Below are 13492 nucleotides of genomic sequence, written 5' to 3' on the forward strand. Positions count from 1 at the left end.
ACCATGCTGTCCCACCTCAGTTCCTAACCAAAGTGGGAGGGGGGATCAAATCTAGCAGGAAAGGGGAATACAGAGCCATTAATTGATAAGCCAGTTTATTTTATAAATGCTACATTCATTTCTCAAAAATTAAGACAAGATTTTTCATCAGCCAACTAAATATTATAAAGACAATTGTTCACTACAAAATAACATGAATTTTCACATGACCAAAATAGGATAATATGAGTGATGTCTTTGAAACTCTAGAGTGAATTTTATACAGCAGGGTAATGTCTACATGGAAATACTGATAACTATGGGGAGTAGTGGTGGTGACAGAAGAGGGGAGGTGTAGATTCAGATGTGGTTACAATTCTGAGCTTGCAAGTAATCAAATTGTACCCAATTAGCTGGAAAGAATATGGTGCTTTTTGCAGTGGGAACACAGAAACACACTGGTAGGTTTCCAAAAATCTGATTAGAAGTTGGAGTGCTGAGCGATTTTAAGAACCTGAAGCAACAGCATTTCTAAAGAAGTCTTAAAATAAACTTGTTAGCCACATCAGCTTCATGCATTAAATTTCGCAACTCATGGAGAGGGAAAAAAATGAGTTGCTTAACTCTAAAGCACACAAGCTTTAAAAAAAGAGTTTTAATGAACTGAGGCTCCAAGAACAGGAAAAGCCTTATGTTAAAACAATCCAGTCCTTGAGTCCTTGCCTAACAGCTAACTTGAACTATCTACCTGACTTACAGTTGAAGTGTCCTGGAAAACATACTTTAAATACTTGAACACCTTTCCCCCCTTATAAAATGCTTTAAATTGAAACTAAAATGTAAGGCTTACACTACAGAGGTCAAATTCAACTTAATGACTATCTCAGTAAACCTAAGTGGAAGCTAGTGCAAAGGTGAAGAACTGCTGATTTACAGAAATGAAACAAAAACAGGGCAGTCATCGTCACTTCATTTTTTTAAACTGTCGTTGAAATCTACAGGGTTTTAAATCACTTAATGTAGTAATCAACAGAGGTTAGGAAAGCATAACAATATGCTCCTCTTAGAAAATGCAACAAAAAGATCATTTTTTAAAAAGTTGCACTCTCAAACATCGCAGTAAATGCATTGACCTCTGTAATAGATCTGATGCAAGAAATCTTGTAATGTAAACGTTGGGTGTTCTATGAAGCATTTTTAAACTTCTATTTATTAATCACACTGAGTTGTGCTCAAGTGTTTTTTTTTAAAAAACAGCTATTCTTTCCTTGTCAGTATTTTATAATTTCTAAGAGACTTTAAAGGATCTTGAGAGAACATTAACTTCAGAAGTATCTATTACTATTACTAGTCAAAACAACAACAAAAATATAGGTACAAGAAAGACTTAACCTTTTGTCTTATGTACATCTTAACTATCCTAACAGTAAAAACTCACATGAAACTGTAAGATACAATATGATATGAGAATCTCAATATGGACAGCTGTCACTATAACTACAAGCAGTATACAAACATGCTTCTACTTTTACCTACATAAGCTGACAGATGTTTAAAATACTGGGTTAACAAAGATCTTTTAGTAAAGTGACTTAGGCAGGCTTAAACTAGCAAGGATTAAGGATGAATCCTTACTAATTAATTGAAAGATCTGAGACATATTTTATATTTCATTTTACAAAATCATAAATATTTATTTTGAAACAAGATAAGACATGGTCTACCTGTCAGAAAACTACCACTCAGAAATATTTTTCATCCACAAAGCAGGAAAAACATAAAAACATTTAAATTTCACATTGGCACCAAAAAGGTTAACTGCCCTGCCTTCTTGGATTAGAAAAACTAAAGCTGAGCAATAAGTAGTTTTGCAGGCGTTTGAACATGCCTAAGCCTTTAAATCAGTAAAATATTTTCTACAAATTCTGATTACAAAAGTAATACGTACTTATAAAAATTCAAACAGAATAAAAGGAAAAAAACAGAAAGTGAAAGGCCCCTGTATACCCTCTGTGGGACCTATCCTCCCACCCCCCTCAAGAGAAATCACATTTAAATTTGGTGCTTATCTTTCCAGGTGTTTTGTTCTACACATATACAAAACACACATATCTTGACTTGGCTCATAATATACACAGTGTTTTGCTACTTGCATTGTACACTTAAAATATCTTTGACCTCTTTCCATGTCAGTACATCTTGGCTAGATGACATTGTATCATTGAATACCTATGAAAAATGGCAAAATCACTTTTGGAAATTATTCATGCAAGTGTGTGTTCATAATTTTAAAAAGAACAGAATCCTAAAACACAAAGATAAGCATCTAAAAATAATCTCTATCTTTCCACCAGATGAACGGTTCATTCCTTTTTCACACAAAACAAATTATGTGATTGGGGAGATTAGTTCTAATCTCCAAGTTTCTACAGAATGCTCCCTTTGCTAAGTCTATATGAAAAGAATGAAAAACTCAGACAATTAATTCACTTACACTTAGAAACTAAGTCAGTGTACTACCAATACACACTGTGATCAGTTATAATGTGATGCTTCTTAGTCTAAGGTTTCAACTAAATAACAGTAAAACAACTGGAAAAATAATACAGTTAATAACCTGAAAAATCCAGAAATTCAAATTTAAGACTGCCAACTAACCCATGACTTTCCCCCCCTAAGTGGTAGCAAATGTTAATGGAATTCAGTGCTGATTAAAGTCAGCTCATACCACACATTCAATCATGGAAATAAGAGGAACATAGCATGCCTATTGTGGAGTTAGATTAAGACATAAAAATTTTTTGCTTGAAAGTCATCACTGTATAGCACATGGGGCATTTGCCAACTGCTTCAGCACATTGTTTACGAGTGACCAGATGTCCACAAGGAATAAAAACTACAGCAATATTTCTATCCATGCAGATTTTGCAAAGCTTCTCCTCTTGCAGGTACCTTAGCTGCTCTTCAGTACTAACTTCTTTCTGTAATGAAGTCTGACTTGATTCATCTTGTGTACAGTTTTTCTCAGCATTCACTAGATCTGCAACCAGAACCTCAAGTGATTTATAGTTGCTCCCAAACATTTGAACTTTTTCCTCCATTATTTTCTTAATGTCCCTGAAACTGAATCCCATTTGTATAGCTTCTTGTACATAGGACTATGGAAGATGGTATCGTCAATTCTTTTAGTTTGTGATGGTGTGTTTTCAGCAGTTCTTGCCAGAGACTCCTCAAGTGAATGAGTTAAATGAATATTGTTTATATATTCTTGTCCTTTTTCTTCTAATAGATAGTTACACCCTGGATACCACTTAGCATGTTGTTCCCAAGGGCCTTCATTGGGCTTCCAATCAGTTAGCCCTCCTCCACAGTGAAAGCACTTTACTTTATCACCTTCACCTAAAGCATAAAATCCAGCTCTTGCAAGCTGCTCCTTGTTAACTGAGTAGATCCACGTCCCAAAAGAAATGATCCGTGCTTCATAATCTCCCATGGCTGGATTTCTTGGAGGATTTGTTGAATTTGGAAAATTCCTATCAGAACTCATAACATCAGACTCACTTCAAATATTAACGTTCCGGACCAATCCAAAGAAGCAATTAGGAAAGTGTCTCCTATGTTCCGACCAGGCACGATCACAAGGTTTCCAATTTTTCAGTTTTCCACCACAACAAAAGCATTGCACTTGATCATCAATATCTGTGTAGTAGAGCCCAGCACTAGCTAACTCTCTGGGGGGTTAGGTGGGCATTATCTGGCCAGTTCTGAAAGGACTTTAATCTAGCTTCTTCACTACACATGGCAGGGTTCCTCGGGTATATGGTGTCTGATATATCTACAACCTGTCCAGTTCTCAAAAGATAGTCTGCGTGAGTCTCAGATGGTCTATCTAAAGCAAAATGATTTCTGTTTCCCAGGTAGTTTTCACCTTTGTATTGACCATTCTGGACACTAGGATTTGTAGATTGTGCAGCACTATTTTCAAAATAAAAGCCGTTGACAAATCTGCAATTTGGGGATACTTTCCTGTGTCTTCCAACTGCTGAGTCTCCATATTGCCATCTATCTACTGCTGCATGACAACTAAAGCATCGCACAGTGTCTCCTTCACCAGTATGAAGAAAACCTGCTCGTGCCAGTGTTGACGCTGAAACAGGACTACTACTTGGAAAATTAGCAAAAGTTTTTAATCTATTAAACTCTTCTACAAATTCTTCATCTTTATTGATGTCTGCAGGTACACAAGTTTTAGATCCTTCAAAACTGTTAAAAGTCGTCTTCTCTTGAAAATAGGACTTGTCCACCTTTTCCCTCAGCCGGGCTTTCCTTGATTAGCATCCCGTCCGTTCGGGGCGTCGCCAACGTCCCACCACTTCCTGGAGCCAGAAGGGGGCAGCCAGAAAAAGCGAAGTCCTCTTCCCACCCCCCTACCCCACCCACCCCAGCTGGAAACTGCAGTCCAGATTTTTTTTAAAGGTTTATTTATTTATTTGAAAGTCAAGAGTTACACAGAGAGAGGAGAGGTAGAGAGAGGTCTTCTATCCGATGGTTCATTCCCCAATTGGCTGCAATGGCTGGAGCTGTGCTGCCCTGAAGCAAGGAGTCAGGAGCTTCTTCCAGGTCTCCCGCATTGGTGCAGGGGGCTTCCCAGGTTGTAGCAGAGAGCTGGAATGGAAGTAGAGCAGCCGGGACTGGAACTGGTAGCCATATGGGATGCCGCGCTTCAGGCCAGGGCATTAACCTGCTGCGCCACAGTGCCAGCCCTGCAGTCCAGATTTAAAAGAGCTGCATCACCATCTTGTTCCTCAGACTTGGGCACCACAGCCTTCCAAACCTAGGCCAAGTTAACTAGTTCATGCAGTTTACCAGGATCTGGGTCTGATTAAATATTGTCTCCAGAATTAGTGGAGCCATATGATGTGACTACAAGAGCACTTGTGGCATTGTCTTAACTGGTGCATTGTCAGCAAACCATTGACTATTACTTTAGAGAACTCAGAAAGAAACATTTATTGCCTTGCTTATCTTTAAATAGAGGGATAAAAGCTGTTCTTGCAAAGTATATATCTACTAATTTACTGTGATTCCAGAGAAGATTGTTTAAAAAGAGTGCCACTAGACCTGAGAGATCTCCATCCACTGGCTTACTCCCCAAATGGATGCAATGGCTGCAGCTGGCCCAAACTAAAGCCAGGAGGAGTCCCTGGGCCCCTGCACCTGCATGGGAGACCCAGAGGCTCCTGGCTTTTGGCTTTAGATCATACCAGCTCTGGATGTTGTGGCCTTGGGGAGTGAACCAGAACATTGTCTCTGTCTCCACCTCACAGTCTGTAATCTTTAAAAAAAAAACTCACACTGGCACTCTCATGTGAGATGTTGGCATTGTAAGCCATGGTTTAACCTGGGCCACAATGCCAGCCTTGCCTCATGGTCAGATAATCAATAAGCAAACAGCTTAGAAGTGCATGGCATACTGTGTAATGACTTACATGTATGTGCAATGGAGAGCACATCCTGTCAGATCAGTCTTACTTGTTGTTTTGACATAGTAACAAATTTGAGTAGATTTCAACCAAGTGAAAATGTAATGTATCTTGACCTCATTAAGCCTTTATAATGCTGTGAACAAAGATGAGAGGTGAGTTTGGGGTCACAAATCTATGTCTGACTCCCCATATGATCACCTCAAGAAAGAGATGGATAGATTCAGATCTGTTAGATGCAGCACTAAACAGCTTTAGATTTCAGTCTTCTTTGAGGTTTCCAGGTAGTGGGACCCTGAGAGGATTCAGAGAAAGCTTAGAAGATGAGTGGAAAAGTAAGTCCCAAGAAGGACAGCATCCTCCCAGTGAGGTCACCATATGTCAGGTTCTCATCAGAATCTGTGCCACTTAGATCTTCTGGTCAACAAAGGAAGTGGACAAGTTGGAAAAACTCAGGAGAGGAAGAAAAATCATTACAGGCTTAACTACAGGAATACATAAGAAGAAAAACAAATTCACTAAATTTTAATGACTAATTTCTTCTCCAGGAAAAATAAATTCATCACATAGAGAGTATTTGTTACAAGGAGAATGATGATAACTTGATTTTCCTTTTAATATGGACAAAAGTAAATGAATCTATCTCAGGCACAGCCACCACTGTGGCCCATCAGATTAAGCTGCTGCTTCTGTTGCTGTCATCCCATGTTGAAGTGGTGATTCAAATTCTGGCTGCTCTGCTTCTGATCCATCTCCCTGCTAATATGTATTGGGAATTAGCAGATAATGGCTCAAATACATGGGCCCCTGCCACTCACTTAGGACATGTGGCTAGAGTTCTAGATTATTGGTTTTGGCCTGACCATTTGGGAAGTGAACCACTACATGGAAGAACTCTTCACTTTCTCTCTTTTAAAACTCATCTGTTAAAGTAAATAAATAAATATTTGGGGGGAAAACAAAATAGTAAAATCAGTGTTATAAAGAAAGATATCAAAAGAACATCAGAGAGAAATAGATATAAGATTTGGATCTATTTGGGAGGTGAATTGTGCTGTGGCAGGTTAAGCTGCTGCCTGGGACTCTGGCATCCCACATGGGCTCTGGTTCCCTTCCTGGTTGAACATCACCCTGTTAGTGAGCTTTGGGAAGCTGAAGTGGCTCAAGTCCTTGGGCCTCTGCCATCCGTGTGGGGTGGGAGACCCAGAAGCTCCTCGATTCAGCCTGCCCCAGCCATGGCCACTGTAAACATTTGGATAATGAACAGCAGATGGAAGATATCTCTCCCTCCACTACCTTTAAAATAATAAATCTTTTTTAAAAAGATTTAAATGTACCTATTACAGCTTTTCAAACATTTAAGCATAGATAACTATCTCAAATTATACACAAACTTTCTCCTTTCATGGTTTATATGAACTCCATTAACAAAAATATGTCAACATATTTACTCTTAGGCAGCACTTTCAGTAACAGCAATATTCTTTTATTATTTTTAATACTAGTTGTACTACTACTTTCTATAAAAAGAAAATAACAGGTGCTGGCATCATGGTGCAGCAGGTTAGACCACCCAGTGCAACACTGGCATTGCATATAAGTACCAGTTCAAGTCCTGGCAGCTCTGCTTTTGAACCAGCTAACTGCTAATATGCCTAGGAAAGCAGCAGATGTCCCAAATTTTTGTGATTCTGCTACCTGTGTGGAGACCTGGAAAGAGTTCCAGGCTCCTTCCTTTGGCATGGTTAAGCCACAGCCATTTCAGGCGTTTGGGGGGTGAACCAGATCTCTTAGTCTCTCCCTTTGACCCTAACTTTGCCTTTCATATAAATAAATAAATAAGTCTGCTTTTTAAAAAAATATAAATATAACTCCAGAATACATTTATTAACATGTCTAATCCTAAGAGAATTCAAAAATATAGATAGAGTCTCTCCTTTCTTTAAGTGAAGGTGGAGATATGTGTAAATATGTCAGAGCAGTGGTGAAGTCACAGCTCTAGAAATGAGGTGAATAAATTACAGATGGGGGAGAGAACAGTATATTAATCTGTGGAGCCCTGAAAATGCAGCAATATAATTCAGAAATTTTGAAATTTAAGCCAAGTGTAAAAGGAGTTTGAGAAGGCCATTCTAAAAAAGAGAAGCATGAGGGAAAATATGAGCTGTGAAACAACAGTGTAACAGATGGCTACCAAAGTCATGTGGTAAAACAACAAGAGAAAAGGGACAGAATGATAGTGGCAAAGTCAGAGCCAATCAATAAAAGACATGGGCTACTTAAGAATGAAACTTCCCCATCATTAAATTGCAGTCAACTCAAAAAGCAGTTGGGTTACATCATGAAAAATACACTTTATTAAGGTCACTTTGCAGTAATGTTAATGTTATCAGATTGTGAGATACATGAATTGAGATACTAGAGGAATTAAAGACAAATTGAGATAAATATATTTGGATTAAGAAATAGCCATACTCAGGAAAAGAATGTATAAAAAAGATAAATGTTTGTTAAGTACTCTAATTGGATATAATAAATAATGGAGACCACAGTAATATTAAGTATGTAGTAGAGATGGGAAAACATGGTATTCAACTTTTAAATTCAATTCTTAAAATACATGAATCCAGGCCCTGGTGCCATGGCTCACTTGGCTAATCCTCTGCCTGCAGTGCAGGCATCCCATATGGGTACCAGGTTCTAGTCCTGCTTGCTCCTCTTCCAGTCCAGCTGTCTGCTGTGGCCTGGAAGGGCAGTACTTGGGCCCTGCACCCACATGGGAGAACAGGAGGAAGTGCCTGGCTCCTGGCTTCAGATCAGCACAGTGTGCTGGCCATAGTGGCCATTTGGGGGGGTGAACCAATGGAAGAAAGACCTTTCTCTCTGTTTCTCTCTCTCTCTCTCTCTCTCTCTCTCTCTCTCTCTCTCTCTCTCTGTAACTCTACCTGTCAAATAAATAAATTAAAAATCTTTTAAAAAATACATGAATTCAACTCTTAAATCACATGCATCAACATTTGGACATAAGATATACTTTCATTATGAAACACAAATATTTATTTCTGGAATATTATGATTTTAAATAATTTATTTAATGGAAATATTTAATAGTTAGTAAAAATCCAAAATGCTATGACATGTCTCTTTTTTAAAAATTAAAATTAAGTGGCCAGGACTCTGGTGCAGTGTGTTAAGCCAATGCCTGAAGAATGTGAATACTATATGAGCACAAGTTTGAGTCCCTACAGATCCACTTCCAATCCACCTCCTTGTTAATATGCCCAGTAAAGCAACAGAAGATGGCCCAAGTACCTGGGCCCCTGCACCCCTTGGGAGACCCAGATGAATATCATGGCTTCAGACTGGCCCAATCCTGGCCATTTTAGCCATTTAGGGAGTAAACCATACCTCTGCCTCTCCCTCTCACTAACCTGGCCTTTATATAAATAAGTAAATAAATCATTAAATTTAATCTTAAAATTTTAAAAATGTAAAATGGAAATGCTTATGTGATCATAGAGTAACAAAGTATTTGAAGTACTGCCATGATGTAAGAGAGATATATACAACCACATCTTAAAATTCACATGGTTGACATATATCTCTAGAAACAGCATAGCATAATGAAATTCTTCAAAAAAGTTTACTTAAAATGTAGATTATTAAAATTTTATGAATGCATATCAGAGAATTTTCCATCCAAATAAACATCTGTCAATTCCATTTTCTGAGATATAAATACTCATATTTTTGATTTTGGGCATATAGGACGATTGTTTAAAAATTGGTAAAAATTGGTTTGGGATTGGCTAAATAGTTAAAATACCAGCCTCCAGCCCCACATTAGAATGTCTGGATATGATATCTGACTGTGACTCTGGACTCCAATTTCCATAAAAGAAAGCTCCAGCAAGCAGCAGGGCTAGCACAGTTAACTGGATCCCTTCCACCCACATGGGAGCCCAAGATTAAGTTTCTGCTCCTGTCTTCTCTCTGTTATAGTCATTTGCAGGGTGAAAGAGTGGACAAAATGCTGGTTTTCACTCTGTGAATCTCTCTCTTTCTCTTGAGTTCCTGGTTTCCATCTCTTGGTTGACCCAGTGTCAACTTTTGTGGGTATTGGGGGGGAACCCCTGTAGAGGAGTAATCTCTCTGGTTCTGAAATAAAAAAGAAATACAAAACTAAAAACTGTGGCCAGCATTGTGGCATAGAGGGTAAAGCTGCGGCATGTGAGGCTGGCATCCCATATGGGCAACAGCTCAAATACTAGCTGCTCCATTGGCAATTCAGCTTCCTGATAACAGCCTGGGAAAAGTAGCAGAAAATGGACCAAGGACATCTTCCCCATTTACTCAAGTGGTAAGTGGTAGATCTGGATGAAGCTCCTAGCTCCTGGCTTTGGCCTGACCCAGCTGTGGCTATTGTGTCCATCTGGGGAGTGAATCAAGGGATGGTATAATTGATTCTCTTCTCTCTCTCTCTCTCTCTCTCTCTCTCTCTCTCTCTCTCTCTCCCTCTCCCTCTCCCTCTCCCTCTCCCTCTCCCTCTCTCTCTCTCTCTCTCTCTCTCTCTCTCTCTCTCTCTCTCTCCCCCCTCTCTCTCTCCCTCTGTTTCTGATCTTCACATAAATAAATCAGTACATCTTTAAAAAAAAAACTCTGAAATCAAAACACAGGATATCTGAGAAGTTAAAGCCATACATAAAACAAGTAACATACTCTGACCAGTAGGTTATACAAGAAATAACAACAGAAATTAGAACAATGAAGATAACGATATTAAAAAACTCATGTATCTAAAATGAAAGAGATGTAAATAAAGAGCTACAAATACATATTTTAACGGTTTATTTCTTTTGAAAGAGCTAAAAAGGAGAGAGACAGATTATCCACCCGTTGGTTCATTCCCCCAGATGCCTGTAATGGCCTGGGCTGATCTAGGCCAAAGTTATGAGTCCAGAGCTTCTTCAAATTCTCCTACATGAATGCATGGGAAAAAGCACTTGGGCCAACTTCCACTGGTTTCCTACACACTTTAGCAGGGGGATGGATCAGTAGTGGAGCATCCAAGTCTTGAACCAGCACTCATATGGGATGCTGGCATTGCAAATGGTAGCTTAGCCTGCTATGCCACAATGCTAGCCCTCAAATATATTCTAAAGAGAAGACATATTAGAAATAAATAAGGAAATCTTTTAACTTAGGCAAGCAGACAAACCTGGGAAAACTATTAGCAAAACAGATATTATGAAAAAATCAAAGAGTGCAAAGGGACAGGAAAATGGTTCTCTGGCACGCTCCTCCTGCTGTTGAGAAATCTGTGTGACATGGAATAAGTAACCTCTCTGACCATCAGTATGCCCCAACTATATCTCCATTCACTACCATGTTTCTATCACGGATCCCATTGCACACTCCTTGTTTCTATTCTTTCCTGGACCCATGAATGCTGTTGCAATAGCCATACTCTTCCAAATATGCATGCAATCTCAGCATTGAACTGTGGAAGGGAGAGTTTGGTCAGCAGTCAACACCAGCTTTTTCTTGTAGACGCAGCTTCTTCCAAGTCTGCTTGGATTTCTTGGTGCAGAAAAGAAATCATGGTTAAGCCTCCACCTACAGTGCTGGCATTCCATAAGGATGCCTGTTCAAGTCCTGGTTGCTTCACTTCTGATCCAGATCCCTGATAATGCACCCTGGAAAGCAGTGGAAGATGGCCAAAGTACTTGGGCCTCTGCACCCATATGGGAGACCCAGAAGCAATTCCTGGCTCCTGACTTCAACCTGGACCAGCTGTAGCAGCCATTTGGGAAGTGGACCAGTAGAGGGGAGCAATATATCTCACCCTTTCTCTCTTTCATTCTCCTTTTGTATCTCACCCTTTCAAATAAATAAATAAATCTTTTTAAAAAAGAAAAAAAAATGAGGGCAATTCAAAAACATACAGTAGAGCTTTGGAAAGAAAAAGACTGAGGGACTAACAGAGCACAGAATCAAGGCCTTTAGAGAGTGTGCACCATCTAAACACTAGAGGTCACTCACAGCACCTTCCCCAATGATGAGTAGATTGCCATGCAATGATGCTCCTATCTTCCCTATTCCCTAATTGTTTCTTTATCAAAAGGGATCCATTTACATTGGATAAATGCAAGTCAGATACCTTGTCTGATGTAGGACACAGATCTATCCTTTAAGAGGTACCAAATATGGACATGGAATAAACTGCTGGTATCATTCAGAAATCTTGGTTTGGAATGCAAAATGATGAACAGATGAAGCTTCATGATTGCCCTCTGAAGATTGGGTAAAGTTAAGAGACAGATGGAGGAAGAGGAATCCTACTGTGTGGTGAGCAGTGTCCACTCCTATTCACTATAATTTGTTATGGGAGGAGCATATAGCTTCTTCCAGTTCAGAAAAACCTCACACAAGGCCAGAGGGTCTGGCAAAGGAAATGCCAGCAGAAATTAATTGCATCAGGGGCGGCGGAAGCGGAGCCGGGCGGCGGGAGCCAGCCGGGCGCCGGAAGCAGAGTTGGGCGGCGGGAGCCGGGCGGCGGGAGCTCAGCCACAGAATCTCGCCAACGCGGGAACCAACGGAGGAGGGTAAGACCTCAGAAACCCAAGACATTGGGGGGGGGGGGAACAGAGGCCTCTCCCTCCACTCAACAAGCAAAACAAAGAGCACTGCGATTTTACATATCTAAAGTGCAGCCAAACTCAGTAACTTTAGCAAAACTGGAGAACACATTGAGGGCTGAATAAACTCTTTGTGTGGTCCCAGAGGTAGATCAAATGAATACTCACAGAGGCCAGATTTCAACTACCCTCAACTCCACTCTCAACTGAGTCAAAAAAAAAAAAAACCCATAAATTATCTCCAACATGCCAAACAACAAACATAGAAGCCAAGGTAACAAAAGCAAGGAAGACACTATGACGCCCCCAAATGAGAAAGACACGCCAAAGCAAGATTATGAAGATGAACAGATAGAGGAAATGGAAGAAGCAGATCTCAAAAAAATTGATAAGAACATTAAGAAGTTCTCAAAAACAAATTCTTGAACTACAGAAATCCTTAATGGACAAGATAGAAAATCTCTCTCGTGAAAATGAAATATTAAGGAGAAATCAAAATGAAATGAAACAACTAGTAGAACATGAAACTGAGATAGTGACAAAAAACCACAAGGAAATGAAGAACTCAATAGATCAAATGCCAACCACATTAGAGAGCATTAAAAACAGAATGGGTGAAGCAGAAGAGAGAATATCAGAATTAGAAGACAGAGAACAGGAAAGGAAACAGTCAAATCAAAGAAAAGAAGAAGAAATCAGAAATCTAAAAAAATACTGTCAGGAATCTACAGGATACTATTAAAAAACCCAACATTCGGGTTCTAGGAGTACGTGAAGGCATGGAAAGGGAGAAAGGATTAGAAGGCCTTTTTAGTGAGATACTAGCAGAAAATTTCCCAGGTTTGGAGAAGGACAGAGGCATCCTAGTACAGGAAGCTCATAGAACCCCTAATAAACATGACCAAAAGAGATCCTCACCACATCACGTCATAATCAAATTCACCACAGTGAAACACAAAGAAAAGATCCTAAAATGTGCAAGAGAGAAACGCCAGATTACTCTCAGAGGATCTCCAATTAGACTCACAGCTGACTTCTCATTAGAACCCCTACAAGCTAGGAGAGAATGGTGAGATATAGCCCAGGTACTAAGAGAGAAAAACTGCCAGCCCAGAATATTATATCCTGCAAAGCTCTCATTTGTGAATGAAGGTGAAAGAAAGACCTTTCACAGCAAACAGAAATTGAAAGAATTTGTCACCACTAGTCCAGCCCTGCAAAAGATGCTTAAAGATGTATTACATACAGAAACACAGAAACACGGTAGCCAAAATGAAGGAAGGTAAAGGAAGGAAACCTCACAGCAAAAGATCACAGGAATCTCAAACCAGATATTAGAAAATATCTTTGGCAAATGGCAGGGCAAAGTTACTCCTTCTCAATAGTCACATT

At 39.5% G+C, this 13492-nt stretch overlaps 1 pseudogene; it reads right to left on the reverse strand.

Moving 5' to 3' along the window:
• Nucleotides 1-2762: 2762 nt before the first annotated feature.
• LOC133754070 (E3 ubiquitin-protein ligase XIAP-like) overlaps nucleotides 2763-13492 on the reverse strand; it is a 64022-nt pseudogene continuing 53292 nt past the window's right edge.

This window comes from Lepus europaeus, chromosome Y, assembly GCF_033115175.1.
Source record: "Lepus europaeus isolate LE1 chromosome Y, mLepTim1.pri, whole genome shotgun sequence".
Classification (NCBI taxonomy): domain Eukaryota; kingdom Metazoa; phylum Chordata; class Mammalia; order Lagomorpha; family Leporidae; genus Lepus; species Lepus europaeus.